Consider the following 13,666-nt stretch of genomic DNA (forward strand, 5'->3'; position numbering starts at 1 on the left):
TAGAATGGCTACAGGCTACAGGCTTTCAGTTCCAATGTAAATGCCCAAGAAAGTAAAATTAAGGTATTGTTAGCAATGCATTTATTCGCTTTTATTAGAAGTTCTTCCTTTTTAGAGCTTCACGTGCCCAGTCAGCTCTCAGAAAGCATTTTAAAACCTAATGTATCTTGACATAAAGACAGATAATAGATAATAATAAATTAATAGATAGATATAGGCAGACAGTCCATAGATGTTGATTAAAATACTCCCCAGTGTATCATAAACACTTTTATTCCTATCTTAAAGGAACTACAGAGAAAAAAAATGTTATGTATCAAGTTGTGGCTTCTAATTATTTAATTCATATGCATAATAAGTGTATTTAACCAAGTAATTAAAAATGTCTTAACTGAAATGTAGGTGGAAAAAATTTCTCTTCCTAGAAGTACCCGTTTAAAGGGAAAATTAGTAAAGACACTGTGCTGATATTAGAGTTGTTTAATTTTTAAAAGTTTCACATTCTGTAGGCAATAGTCACAGAAACCTATAAGGATGTGCAATACTTTATTGCACTGTATAGTCTACCTGTCCTTCATATCTGGCAGCACATTTGTATGGTAGGTGGCACCCGCTGTGAGAAACTCCCCATGGACCCTGCCTGAATGCTGTGGGACACTGGGAATTTGGGAAGCCCAATGGCCTGGGCTGGTGTTTGCAGTGCTTGAGCACAGACGGAGAGGTACCGGCTGTCTTGCCAGCCCCCTTGGCAAAGGATCTTATTTATAAAATTGCTCTGCTCTTCATAACTCTTCCTGTGGCCACCTGTGTGCCCAGGTAATCTATGGATCTCCATTTTCTGTGCAGGCTTATTTTGGCACCTAAGGTGAGAGTTGGGCTCTTCTAAAAATGTAGTTAAATGCACACTGGTTTTCCCCCTGCAATAGTAATGATTTTCCACTGCAGCTGAAAAGCTCTTCAGCTTTGCCAGGGTACTTTTCTGTTGTGCTCCCTACACACCAATGCACTTACAGATACCTCTGCCTGCACCCAATGCCATCCTGATGGCTGCCAGAGCAGGTGTGCCTGCCAGGCACTCCACGTGCCATGGGTGTTCCACAAGGCATCTACCCCCAGACCACTGATAACCTGTCCATTTGCTCCTCTGCAACTGGTCTCCACAAGAGGACACAAGGGACCAGGGATGTGATGGGGACATTGCTAAAGCACTCAAACCACACAGACCCCTCCTGACTGCCCGGCGAAGATCATTACTAAATCAGCACCACTGAAGCCTGAGATTCTCCCTGTTCACACAAAATTGTCCCATCGGGGAAATCCCACAAGCAGCTTAGCTGAGAGACAGTTGCATTAAAATCAAACCCCTGGGGAATGCACATATGTGATTTTAAACCATTGTGTTTCCATGACCCTTTCCTAAGAGCGACTGGGGGTGGCATCATGCAATGCAGCAATACATGTAAAGTGGCTGAACAGCTGTGAAGAAGGGAATATTTTGAAATACTTGTCTGCACTGTGAAGTTGCTAAATCATTAGTGTAGTCTGGTCTTACAAAACACAGATAGAGTAAAAACAGGCCATTCTCCCTGAAAGCTTTGGACGATAAGGTTTTATAATACTATTTTGAAAAAAAGCTGCAAATGAGGGAGTGAACAAGAAAGGTGGGATGTGTTGGTTTGTTCTTTGAATAAAGTCTTTTTTTAGGGAGTTTTCTAGCCTGACATATGATTTTATATGAGCATTGCATATTCTTTGTTAGCAACTTTACAGAAACTGCTTGTAAATACTCCTTCCCATCAACACTGAGTTTCCCTTTGAATCATGAGCAAGTTTTCTTACATATCTTGTGTATTTTGCAAGGTCTGTTCCCTCCAAGGGAACTGTGATGACTGAAACTCCTATCCAGTGAAACCACTAGCCAAAGAGCTCTGTGATCAGCTAGCAGTGGTGTTTAATAAATAGTTCCCTTACTATCTCTTTTATCATCTGGAGGAGTACTTTGTCTGTCCAGTGCTAAGGACTCATTCCCCAGTAGATGAATATCTACAGGGCATTTTGCTGTGAAAGCTCAGCACAAGATACTAAATTACGGACCAAAGGGATGAGTAGGTATGACAGGGCTGTAGATCTTGCACTGCTGGCATGGCCAGGTAGGATTTCCAAGAGCCCAGACAGCCAATCAAACCCACAGCTGTAGAGGTGTCCTCATGTGTGCCATGTTCAGGCCACTGTTGAAAGAGCCCTCTCAATTCATGCTTCAGATCTCTTCTGTTTTCCTGTATGATAAAGATCTCCCACAGCTCACAGCGACTATTTTTCCCCTCCCATTTGTTTTTTTACCAGCAGGTAGTTGCTAGTCCTTCTGCTCCAGAAGGAGGGGATGTACCTCCTGTTGGAGGTGATCAGTGCTGTACCAGTATTTCCTGGGGAGGTGGTTTCAACACGTTGCTTAGGGATGGGTCTGAACATATTCCTGATAGCCCCATGTGCTCAGATGGAGGTTCTTTACTGGGAATGGAAAGTTTTCAAAGCCTCCACAGTAGACTCTCTGGATCTGCCTGTAGTGTTTTCCAAAGCAAGTGTTGCCCTGCAGGATGAAATACAAATGCATCTGATGAAAGAGAAATGGAACAAAATTAAACCCCATTTAAGATTCAGAGAGATTTCCCCTGTGTTACATGATCCCCCACATTTCAGTTCTGTTTTTTACTCTCTGTTTTGTTAAGGTTGCTAACAATTTGAAGGTAAATTGGTGTTTCATTGAAGGTGCTTTCTGAATTTTAGGTGCTTTTTCACTTTTAACATTCATATCTTTTACTTACTCCCAAGCCAGCCTGCAGTTATATGGTGTCTGTATTAAATTAATGTTTGACTTTATAGTCTGTGTGCTGTACCACCCAGCACCTCCTCCATTTGCAGTAAGTAAATATGCAAGTGTTATGTTGCCCTTGAAACCTGTGCTCTGTGACAAAGGTTTTATACTGAGAAGAGGTGGAAATGCCAAGTTTCTGTGGGTCACAGACCTTCCTGCCAGCCATGCATGAATCAGAAACCCACCCCCAGTGATCTGTGAAAGCATGGTGTGAGACTCTTGGGACCAGGTGACAAAAGGGCAGACTCAGCCACCTGAGAAGCATCCACCTCTCTCTGAGACCTCAGCTGTGAAAACCTCATCTCTGAGAGAGGAAAATGTGTGAATGACAGACTGAGTTTTCACAAGGTAGTAGCTATACAGGGAAGAATTTTTTTTCATTGCTTGTGCAACAATGAAAAAAAAATTGGTTTCTGTTGCTTTATATCAGCTTATCTACAAGGGCAGATTTAGTAGGAGGACCCATCAGATTTTCCACTGCTCTGTTTGCCCAGGGTGACATGATACAACTACAGATGTGCTGTACTAAAGCCATCACTTTTCTCTGGTAGCTACACCTGGCAGCTTCAACTGATAACTGAGTTTCTTTGAAGTCCTTTGGCCTTGGGGGGTCAATACTACACACTATTTGACTCTCTTAGGACTGTACCAGGCTGACATGATTTGTAGAAGTATTAGCACCCTGGAAAAGTGAGTATTTGTACAACCTTCCCATAACAGGCAGTGACCTTGTCTATGATGCCAGGCAAACTAGATTTGAGCTGGCTCCATAACTCAAGTACCAGTGTGCCACTCTTCCACTTCCAAATCTCACCACTGCAGCCTCAGTTTTCAAAGACTGGACCATACCATGCAACACAGCAGTGATAAAAACTATATCTGATGCAGATGTGTGGGCAGTTCTCCTCCAGAGTCTTTTGCTGAAATGCTACTGCAACCAGGAAACACCAAGTTGGCAAAAGCAGACCTTTTCACAGAAACATTGTCTCTTCCACCCAGGTTTTTCCGGGAAGATCTGAGAGATCTTGAATGAATTCCTTATCCAAGCAGAAAAGAGAAACAGCTTGCCTGGACCTCCTCCTTCCTCACCTAGTGCACCTCTTTGGGAGCAGCTGTCCTTACCAGGTGGAGCAAGACTGCTATGAGAAGTTCCTGCTCCCTTGAGCTGGTTAGGCAGCATCTTGAGCCCAGATAAGCTCTTTCAGATAAAACCCCTCTTTCTGCCTGGGGTCTCTGAGGTGATAGCCATATAACTGAGACTCAAAGCAGCTCTGTGGAATAGAAGGGTATTCTTATTTCCACTGGGGGATCAGCAAGGCACCAAGAGGCTAACATAGAATCACAGAATCACAGAGTATGCTGAGTTGGAAGGGACCCACAAGGATCATCATGTCCAACACTTGGCCCTGCATAGGACCATCCCCAAGAGTAACACCATGTACCTGAGAGTACTGTTCAAACATTTCTTGAAATCTGTCAGGCTTGGTGTTGCAACCAACACCTGCGTAGCCTCTTGCAGCACTCAACCACCCTCTGGGTAAAGAGCCTTATTCTAATATCCAACCTAAACCACCCCTTCAGGCCGTTCCCTTGGGTTCACTGGTCACCACGGAGAAGAGATCAGTGCCTACCCCTCCTCTTCCCTTTACAAGGAAGTGCAATGAGGTCTCCTCTCAGTCTCCTCTTCTCCAGACTGAACAGACCAAGTGATCTCAGCTGTTCCTCATACGGCTTCCCCTCAAGGCTCTTCACCTTCTAAATTGCCCTCTTTTTGACTCTTTCTAATACCTTAATATCTTTCCTATGTTGTGGTGCCCAAAACTGCACACAATATTCAAGGGGAGGCCACCCCAGCGCAAAACAGAGTGGGACAATCTCCTCCCTCAACCGGCTGGTGATGCTTTGCCTGATGCCTCCCAGGACATGGTTGGCTCTCCTGGCTGCCAGGGCACTGCTGATTCATATTCAGCTTGCCATCAATCAGGACCCCCAGGTCCCTCTCCACAGCACTGCTTTCCAGCATCTCATTCCCCAGTCTGTATGTACATCCAGGGTTGCCTCATCCCAGGTACAGAATCTGGCACTTTCCCTTGTTGAACTTCCTATGATTGCTGATTGCCCAGTGCTCTCATTTGTCAAGATCTCTCTGCAGGACCTCCCTGCCTTCGAGGAAGTCAAGAGCTCCTCCCAGTTTTGTGTCATCTGCAAACTTGCTCAGTGTCCCTTCCAGTCCTGCGTTCAAGTAATTTATGAAGATGTTGAGGATCACAGGGCCTAAGATGGAGCCACTAGTCAGCACTAGTGACTGGTCACCAGTCTGATGTTACCCCATTCACTGTTACCCTCTGTGCTCGACACATGAGCCAATTGCTCACCCACCACATGATGTGTTTATCCAGCTCTGTGCTGGACAGTTTGTCCAGAAGGATCCTGTGAGAAACAGTATCAAAAGCTTTACTGAAATCCAAAAAGATTACACCAACTGGCTTCCCTTGATCAGCTTGGTGGGTTACCTTGTCACAGAAGGAAATCAGGTTGGATAAGTAGGACTTTCCTCTCATGAAGCTGTTGTGACTGTGACCAATGACTGCGTTGTCTTTCAGGTGTTTTTCAAGAATTTCCAGAACAATCTTCTGCATAACTTTACCAGGCACTGAAGTGAGACTGACAGGCTTGTAGTTTCCAGGGTCCTCCTTCTTGCCCTTCTATAAAATCAGGACAACATTCACTAGCTTCCAGTCATCTGGGACCTCTCCGGATTCCCAAGACCTCTCAAAAGTCCTTGAGAGAGGTTGTGCCATGGCAGCAGCCACCCTTTACTGCTTGGGGAGTGACAGAGGCACCTTGTCAGCTCTGTGCTTGGCTGCCAGCCCATTTCGTCTGCCCTCTGCTTGTAATTGTTAACTCGCTGGGAGTAGGAAAGCTCTGGTTAGCATGGGTAGAGCTTTAACTCTGAGACACTCCTGAGAGGCCAAGACACAGGAGTAGAGCAAGGTAAAACATCACAGATTGCTTCTTTCCCGTCTTCATGTTTAGGCTCCCTTTGCATTATTTCATCATGCTGTTTCAAGTCTTTTTGTTGTCATTTTGAAGTTTCAGCTGTCATTTGAATGACTGCTCTCATGCCAAAGATTTACTTGGAAATTTATGTACTCCCACAGATCAGGCATTCCCTCTCAGCTCTCAGCAAGGCACGTCTAGGCTTGCATGTAACCTTAGAACAATATGGAGAAAGGCTATCGTGATTTACCTGCCACAAATTATCTATTAATAGCACCATTTACGTCCTTTTTTTTTCCCCTTCATGGCATGCTTTCCTAGGTCCCCTTCTTGGTAGGTTTCCCTTTTTTTGTGTGCTTTGTTCTTTCCGTGGTGGACAGGGCAAGCAGAAGAGGGGTGATCTTTTCAGCACTGGCTCTGCACCCGTGTCCCGGCACTGCCTTCCCCCACAGGTGTTTGCAGGGAGGGTGGAACATGTGTTGTTCACAGCCTGGTAAAACATTGACCAGCTCAGGCAGACGAGGCTGTGGAAGCCCGGGGCTGCCCAGGGAGGCAGGCAGGCAGCGGGAGCCCAGCAGCAGCCAGCACCCACGGGAACAATCCAGCTTCTCCCCAGGTACTGTTTTCCACTTTCATTTTCCCAGCTTTGAAAGACAGAAGGGCAACAGTGCTGAGTAATAAGGTTTGCCAAAGTTTCTCTCCTTGGAATTCAGAAGAGGAGTTAGCCTTGTTGTTTTGCAGTTTGCTTTCATGAGCAGTAGCTGACTGCATGGTGTCATCTAAAGCATGGGTTGATTAACCTACACTTGATTAGCTAGTTGTTTGGATTTTGCTATATCTTTAAACAAACAAAATTAGTGCATAACTAACTCAAACCAGCTGGCTTCTGCTTTTCTTCTAACTGAAGAGTAGGAATAGGAGTCAGATTCTAATGAAAATGTGTAAACCAATTATTGCAACAGGATTGTGGGTGGTGACTCATGCTGAAAAATACCTGATGATTTTTGAACGAGCTTTGCAAAAATAGGCAAAGTGACTAATTTTTCAAGACTTTTTTTCATTTTTCAAGACTTTTTTTCCATGTTTTAAGACAGTAGATGCAGAAAAATACCAGGATTTAAGTTCCAAGAACGTATATGCTATTCAGAGAGGTGAAGACGAATACATTCGATAATTGTTTTAATTTTGCTCACTGACTGAAAGTTTCTACCACCCAGTGGAAACTGATTCGTTCATGCATGAACCATCCTCCATGTGTGCTTTGCTGATCTGGATGTGTCTTTATATAAGTACAAATGGTTAGTAACTCCTCAAGAACTACCTTTGACACCCCAGGTAACTGACAAATAATCCTGAAGAGGGCTCAGTGTGAAGTGAGGGGCACGTAGTCAATATTCGCAATTCACAGTATGTTTTGTGTGCAAAACAAAATGCAAGAAGTAGATAAAAAAAAAAAAAATCTGTTGCTTTCAGTTTCTTAGTGTCTGTCCCTAGCTGTGCTTGCTGCTTGCTTCAGTCCTCCCTGATGTGACAGAGATTTTCTTGATGTGTTGGCTAACTGGGCTTGCACATGACATGATATTTATGCTCAGTAACTGCTCAGGGATGTTAGGTAGTAGTGAAGTGTGGTAACACATTTACTTTATTAAAAGTAGTCTAAGTGTGGCTCCAGCTCATAGCGGTACTAAAACTCCTAGAGCAAAGTGCAGGACAAAAGTGTAGAGAACAAAGAAATTGGATTCCTACAAGTTTCTTCTTTAAAGGATTGAAATATGATTCAAGAAAAAATTTGGTGAAGGCTGCACCATAGTTTCAATCTATTGATGAATGTGTAGACATAAAGCATGACTATGATTAAATCCTGTGATTTTCATGTGTGTCATAGTGATGTGTGATTCTTGTCCTCTCCTTCCAGGAACAGTGGTTCCAGTATTTGAGAGTAAATTGGATTGATGTAGAAGTTTCTTCTGCAATGACTAAAAAAAGCAGCAGAATCTTATCTCAGAGTTCACAGTGACTGAATTTTAAAAAATAAATATGTAAAACAAAAGATAGTGATGACAATGTTATCTTGTCTGTTTGCATACAAAGATAGAGTTCTAGCTGGTGACTATAAGAGAGATTATGTGACTTAAATGTAAGGTATAGGACTGTTGACAAAAATCTGTTCAGTCTTTGAGTCCTGTTTGCTCTACAGACGACTTCTTTCAGAGCAAAACCAATTCCTTTCTGTCTCTGAATCAAGAAGTCAAAAAAACCCCCATCACCAGATAGGTAGGTTTCAGGTCAAGGGGGCCATAACCATCTGTAAATTATGAACAATTTAATTTATTTCAGCAAATAATAACATATTATTGCAAGCTAAAATGAAGGAAATTGTTTTCATCCCCTGTGCTTCATTCTCAGCACAGCTTTTTGCGAAGTTTCAGTTGGTTAAACCTGTGTACATAGACTGAAAGGAACAGGGTTGTGCAAGGGATCATGAGGACAGCCTGGTCTGCAAAATCTTTTTCTGGATATGCAAGGTGGAAAGACTGAGAATAATACTTAGCCTGGGCTAGTTACAGAGAGTTGTTAATTAAAAAGAAGTCTCTCTTCACCCTTCAAGACAGTCCCTGTGACACAGGTATTAATGCTAGACCTATATGAAATAAAATATCCTGGATCCCACAAAGATTTCACAGTGACACTTTTTTAAATTTCTTATTTGTAATTGAACCAGGAATTATCATGTTAAAGGGATATATTAAATTGGGAATAATCTCTTCAGATACTTTATAAGGGAGTGATGCCCTCAATAGAGTTGCCAAAACAGATGACAAAAAAAGAAATCCCACCAATCAAACATCCCCATGCAACCAGGATTACAGAATGGGGCATGGCAAAACTCCACTGTCTCCCTCCCAGAAAGTGTCAGGGTTTCCCAGCTTGCCCACATGTGCCAGAGCCCCACATGGTGAGCAGGACCCTTTTTGGAAGCAGGAGTAGCCTCGGTCCCTGCTCTCTGTGGGGGGGTGACAGGGCTGTCACTGGGAGGGTGCCAGGAGGAGCATCTGGGCCACGTGCTCAGTGACCTCCTGCACCTGAGCTCTCATTCCAGTGGCTTACATTTGTTTACTGTACTTGTTTGTGTAGCAGGTATCACACCACTGGTGAGATGTTGCAATTGCTTTCCTTGATTCCCTATTACAAAGACGTTGACAACAAATCACCTGGATCAGACGGGTAACTTGGGGTTTGTTGTGCTGGACCTCTTTGTTTAAGAACACACCTCAAGGGACAACTTCACAGTCATTATTTTTTCCCCCAACACAGCAGCCATATGGCACCTGGATAAGGATGTTGCAGGTGTTTGGGGCTTGAGACAGAAGAGCAAGCAGCTCTGCAGTTTCTGGCAGAAGTCTCATTCCTTCTGTAAGGAAAGCTCCCTGCTTTTCTCTCTGAATACTGAAAATCTTTTCTATATAGAGGTGCACTTGTACACCACCCACATGACCAGAAAAGCTCCTTTGTGTTACTTTGGGAGCAATTTTAAAACACTGGAATTTAAGTAGTTTATTTCCTTAAGGCAGAAGTGTGAATTTTTCTGGGGGATTTTTGTCTTTTATAGGAATAACAGTTTTCTAAGGGAAACTATTTACCTTTTCAGAGACAGTTGCAGAAGTATATTTTTGTGTCAATTAGCTGTTTCAGTAAATGAAATTATAGGGTAAAATGCAAACCTTAAAGGACAGTGATCAGAGACAAGCAAACTTACCCTTGCACATTTCCACCTGAGCAGCAGTACTAGCAATGCATCGAAACCCCAGCTTTTCATTTTTGCTAAAATAACCCAAAGCGTTAACCCATGAATTGCAGCTGAAGATGAAATATAATTTCTGCAAAATGAAGTAACTTTAATTATTTTAATTTTAAAAATTAATTTGTGCTAGATTTCTCAATGCATTTCTCAATGGTGCCAATGAGAAAAGAACACTTAGGTCTTGATTTAGTTTTTCCTTTTTTGCAATGTGTACTTTTAATGAGAATATTTCTTTATGCAATTTGTTGTTTCCTGTAATAACTTTCAGAACTTCTATCTGCTCAGAAGTCAGATGTTGCACAGATCAGAGTGCAGCATATAGTTGATGATTAAACATATCTATCCCCTTCCCCTCCCCAGTGCTGGGTCAAAATGTTTCCTTTTACTTCCAATATTAAACAACAATTCAATAGCATCAGTACTGACTTACACTCTGGGAGGTAAAAGTAGAAATAATAACAAATAATTTTAGCAGAAATGTTTCTTTTTAATGGCTGACTAAACAACGGCTTACTTCTCATACCACAGTATCCTGACTTATGGATTTACCGCTCTTCTTCCATGAATCTTCCAGGCTATAAGAGCAAAAAACAAAAAGAAATGCCACAGTGCCATTTACCTTTGTATTTGGAAAGAAACAAGTTTGAGAGGTCAACAAATTACCTCTCTTGTATCTAATGAGTATTTAGGTTAAAAACAAAAAGGCTTTGTTCAAACCAAAACTTTTTGATGTTGAGGGAAGAGTGATCCTCTACTGACTTCTCACCCCTTCTGAAGAACTGCAGAAAACAGTCATTATTCATTATTCCAGTCTTTTCTATCTCCTGCAAAGATATTATCAGACAAATGCTGTGGCACTATAGCAGCAATGTAGTTTTTAATGGTCTCCAGAAAAAATGCACATCTTTCTTGGATCTTCTTCACTCTGGGAAGTCTCTGTTACTGCAACAGGAAGCAGTCCCTGCAGCAGGCCTTAGACAAACTGTCAGCTGGCATCATGCTAAGCTTTACTGAACAGAATACTTTCACCTGAAAAACTGGAGATGCTTTAAAAGGAACATTACTAAGTAAATATTCTGTAATGCGCAGAAACAGCTTTTTCTAACCTGGTTTATGCAGTTTTGTTAATGCTTCTCCAAGCAATACTCAGGGCAGCCACTCTATCTATCATGAAGCTCTTCACGCCTGTAGTTAGGTCTTTGTGGGCAGACAACTTTATAAAGCTGAAACTAAGGGCTTGACAATAGAAAATTCATTGATAGGCATCTTCAGGATGAATTTAACAGTATTACTTTGTCCATTGGTGTTAATTGCTGGGATTAATAGATAAAATCTTGATTCTGCAAACCCTTCTCTACCTGTTATCATGTTTATATATGCTAACTTTATCCTTGAGACCTACACTGCCATTACATACTGCATACTGAAGGGGCTGCATCAGGGTATGCTTATGAGTAAATGCAACGTCTGAAAGGGCTATGCCAGCTTGGGCCATTAAATAGGCATAATGTCAAGGATGGCTCTGAATGGATTTCCAGGGAAAAACAGGCTGTAGTACTGAAAAAGTTATAGGATGCGCCTTTGGACCTCTACAAGCCCATTTAGGCACCACACCTGCATGAAAATGTAGGAAGGGTGTCAGGGATTACTGCATGGACAGCTTGTTTAGCTTGGTAGTGGGTACCATCAGTATGGATGGTGGACACTGGGTACAGTGGAGGTTACTGGAGGTATTAGCTCAATGATTTTACTTAGAACTTCTTGTCAATCTGTATAGAAACATAAAGCTTAGATCTGTCTCAGCAGTCAGGTGGGAAACTCTTAGCCAGAGGTACACTGTTTGAAACTATGCAATGCTGTAAATACAGACATCATCATATCACAGTGACTGCAAAACCAGGGAGGAGTGTGAGATGATCAAGCCCATCTATCCAAATGAGTATCACTGATCCCAGAGGTCTCTGTGGAGAGGACATGCTGCCCTTGGTCGAGGGAAGGCTGAAAGACAGGAAAGGAGCTCTGGACACCTGGTGTATCAGGAAAACCTTGTAAAAACATTCCATGAAAGGGAGCAATGTCACAGAAACTAACAGGTAGAGTGGTGGGTGAAGGGAGTGGGGGAGCCATAAGATTGTCCAGATGCCTGGACTTCAGTGGAGATGCCTTTTTCAGAGGGTTATCATACTCTGTAGTAGAGAGGGGTCATCTAGGTGGAAATCCAGGACAAGAGTGCTGAGGAGCAATAAAAGGGGCCTAAACAAGCCTGTCTCCTTGACAATAGGCAACAGTCTCCTCCTTTTCACAATCTGGAGATAAGGGAAATGATCAGTACATCCAGTGGAAACCCATTTTGGCAGGCTCAACAGGCTACAGTCCTCTTCCTCAAAGGCCCAGTGGGGTTTCACCCTGGAGTAAAGTCAGTGAAGACCCTCCTGGTCCATTTTGTGCTGTGCAGTTGCTACAATGAGGCTGAAGAAAATTTCTTTCAGATGAGCCAGAATGTAAACCACCACTGTGATTCTGTACAACCACCATCATTACAGATAGCCCACATTAAAACTAGAGTCAAGCACAGCTGTTGAACATGGTGCTGTTCTATATGCTAAGTTTTTTCACTCTAAGTAGTAATCTATTTTCTGCTGCAGAATATTTCTGTATAAATGGTAAGTTAATGCTGGTGTTGCATACAAATGCTATGACTGGAATTATGTGCATGTCTGCAACTGAGCATTTTTCAAACTGACTGCTTTCTGCACAGATGTAGAGGTTATGTTTCAATGGAAAATGTGTTTCCTTTTAGTTGGTTTTTAAAATGGCAAATACAAAGGTGAGCAGTCATCTGTAAATAGAAGCAGGACACATAGAGCTTTCTTTTAAACTTTATGATGACACATCTCCCCTGCAGAAAAAGCGAGGAAAGACATGGAAATTAAATCCGGTTAAGGCATTTCAATTTATGTTCATTCAACACTGTAGGCTTGGCTCTGCTCTTCATTTGCATTTAAACAAGGAAGTTTCAATAAAGAAATTGTTGAATTACTTGGGAGTGTCTCTAGGGCAGCGTGAAAACACAGTGAAAATTCTTCTCTTCATTAACTGCAGTGGTAGGGAGTTTACTGAGACCTCTGGCTACATTTTGTCGGAGGCAGGTGGGGTTCACCCCAGACAGCACAAGTGTCATTTTAGACATAGTGTAAATGTGTTAATGTAGATGAAATTTAAACTGTTTTCACTTGCCCAGATTCTTTGCTGCATTGGGAGTCTAATTAGATCTTTGTTTTATGGAAAACTAAATAACTAGGTTAAAAACAAGTCAAGAAGGAATTATCTCCAAACCATATATAACAATCATTGTTAGTCAAATCTTAGAATTTCTGATGGACATTATCAAACCTGGTAAACTCACGCTTTCATGAATTCTTCCATTTCTTTCCTTACGGAGGTGAGCATCCTTCTAAACTCCTACTTGAGGAAGGAAAGGGACTCTGTGCTAGCACCCCATAACAGCACTTCATGGTGCAGATCTTCATTAGTCCTGGATATGTAGGACTTTCCAGCAACCTCAATAGACTTTGTGTCCAGAGTCCATGATTGCTCTACTTGGAAGTTATTAACAGGCACTTAATCTTACAATGGTGCTGAACTTTGAGGCTTGATGGTTTTGTTCTTGAATATACTGGAGAGGTATGTTAAGAAAAAAAAAGGCAGGAAAAAGAATTGTTTTGAAGTCAAATTTTGACAGTATTTTGGGAATAGAGTTGTGCTAACATGCCAAGCTATGGGAGATAGGATCTGTGTCTTCTCTTTTGTTTTTCTACTTGTCCAATCTAGTTCCTGAGAGTTTTATTTAAACTCATCTTTTCCAGAGTTGTAATTATGTAAATTACTCAAAGTTAGTGTTATGCTTCTGTCAGTGAAGTCCGAGTAATTTTAAAATTTTAAAATTCTAGCTTATAGATTAGTTTCTGTGTCAAGACAGCAAGAACTGAAAA

General features: G+C 42.0%; 1 protein-coding gene across 3 annotated transcripts in view; it reads left to right on the plus strand.

The window, feature by feature from the left end:
* RBM47 (RNA binding motif protein 47) overlaps positions 1-13,666 on the plus strand; it is a 78,868-nt gene that overhangs the window by 28,775 nt on the left and 36,427 nt on the right. Inside the window, exon 1 of one of the 3 annotated variants that reach the window (XM_064652976.1) lies at positions 6,365-6,488. The exons of the other annotated variants lie outside the window; for them this stretch is intronic. The gene's annotated coding sequence lies outside the window, so the exon portion shown is untranslated. Of the gene's footprint in view, positions 1-6,364; positions 6,489-13,666 lie in introns of those variants that run through there. 3 annotated transcript variants of the gene reach the window in all.

The sequence above is a fragment of the Pseudopipra pipra genome, chromosome 4 (assembly GCF_036250125.1).
Source record: "Pseudopipra pipra isolate bDixPip1 chromosome 4, bDixPip1.hap1, whole genome shotgun sequence".
NCBI classification, from domain to species: Eukaryota; Metazoa; Chordata; class Aves; order Passeriformes; family Pipridae; genus Pseudopipra; species Pseudopipra pipra.